Raw genomic sequence first — 2,163 nt, forward strand, 5'->3', positions numbered from 1 at the left:
TCTTTGCCATTGGCCTGTTAGCTATGTTGGTTGGTTCTGCTGTGGGGAAACTCCACAAAGAGAAAGAGAAGCCACTGCTAAAAAGACAATTGTGAGTCTTTATTGGAGAATTGGTGGACTGCTGGTGGTGGTCTCTTGTCCCAAAGAACAGAAGTCCCGGATGCAGCTCATAGAGCCCCCAAACCACAGCAGGTATATGGAATTTATCCTAACAAAAGGAGCAGCAGCAAAGAAAACCAGATAAGGATATTTCAGCTGAAGAAAGGTGTTAAATATAAGCAAAAGCAAATCAAATGTGGACACAATCAAGGACCAATTATCTAAGGGAAGTCAGACTTCTCTGGGCTTCTAATTTTATTCTTCATGGCTACGCTTGGTGATTCATAAGCTTACAATAGAAAGAGGCCTTATAACTTACAAAGGTAAAGAAATGGCCAAGATTCTGAGGTCCAAGAGCGCCTTCTCACTGCTCTTGGAGAGTAGTAAAATGGAAAGTGATCAAGAGGTCTGATGTTCTTTTTCACCACCTCCCTCCCTCTGTAAGGTACTGAAAGTCAGACAGCAAGGCGAGGAAAGATGGGAGGAAATTAGGGGAGATGCCTGGACTTCCTCCAAGCTCCATCCTCCCATTCCGATCCTTGCTCACAGCATCCACTAACAGGGTACTAGAGATCTCAGGGTAGAATTGCTCTAGAGAAAGCACCCTATTGAGCCTCTGCCCATGCTTTTCTGAAGCAATGATGCTCCTCATGACTCGGAGGGAAGCAGAGCATTCCTAATGAGAGTGCAAGCTTGCATTTCTAGAACGAATACTGGGGATATTGATGGTTTCTAGCTATCATGCTCAAGCTGTTTTCTAGCCACCCTGTGTTAATAAAGTGTTAGCCCTTTGTAGTCCTACTATAAACAAACTGAAAGCGGTTTAATGATGGAGATGCCATGATCTTCTAGGAAGGCTACAGTGGAGCCTTCCCCTTGGGCCTAGGCTCTAAGACGGAAAGCATGTGTGGGGCCTTGGTGTTTTCTTCCTCTGGGCCGAGGCATGGGTGCCAGAACCCACCTCAACCCTGCTGCCTCCCCTTTCCCTGCCCACTTCCATAGTGCAAATATACATTGGTGCGTGTAAACAGGAACTTTACCTGAGTTGGTGACCTGAAGCACTGGCTCTGGCTCTGTTGTGAGGGGTAGAAATGGGGAGATCCATTGCTGCCTCACTGTCATGTTGGGGGAAAAGATGTCACTATTGATATTTTGAAGCTAAGAGTTAGTCTTCTACCAGCCAAGGGTTTCTTTTTGGATTCCCACTTTGGGCTGAATTTCTGTATAAATATTAAACCTAATCTTGCTGATCTTTCATCTAGCGTGGTTATGTCTAATCTGTCAGGTGTTCCCAGGAATAAATTCTACACAGGCATGGTGGTATTTTGTGTCCTTGCTGGGTTTGATTTGCTGGTAGCTGGTGGATTTCTTGGAATATCTAGGTTGATGAGGCAATTGGAGCACAGTTCCGCTTACAAGTGTAGGTAATGGTGTTAGATTCCTTTCATCATCAAAATGGATTTGGAAAACTTTTCTGAAATCTTACAAAAGATCACTGAAGCATCTGGTATATAAGGAATTATTTTAACTTAGGACCTGTGATAGGCCAGGTCCTGGAAGAAGTGAAAACCAAGCATGCAATGCAAGTATTAGGGGAAACAAGAGGAAGACAAAGAGACTCAAAAGAGCTGTCCGCTTCATTACATCCATCTCTAACTACAGCAATGGAGACAGAAGGGCTGATCAATGAATGGCCAGGAGGATCCTGTTCTAAGGAAGTTCTCAAACCATAGAGATCATCGAAGGAGTCCCATACCCCTGAGGAATATATTTGAATTGGTGTTTATGCCATGCATGGTTAGTCAATAGCCATAAGAAATTTGGCTCCCAGATGAAGCAGTGACAGATTTTAATACACAGCAGCGTGAGGCTAAGCTAGTCAAACCTTTTCTGCACTCCCATAGATAACACAGTTGACTCTTCATACTTAAGCTGGGCTTACCTCTGACATAGCTTCAGACTTGACAACATAGACTATGACAACATAGTAATTATTTTTTTGTTTATTGTGAAAATACCAAGGGATTACAATTACATGAGAGGTAGAGTACATCTCTTATCAAG

The sequence above is a fragment of the Dipodomys ordii genome, unplaced genomic scaffold (assembly GCF_000151885.1).
Source record: "Dipodomys ordii isolate 6190 unplaced genomic scaffold, Dord_2.0 Scaffold120, whole genome shotgun sequence".
Classification (NCBI taxonomy): Eukaryota; Metazoa; Chordata; class Mammalia; order Rodentia; family Heteromyidae; genus Dipodomys; species Dipodomys ordii.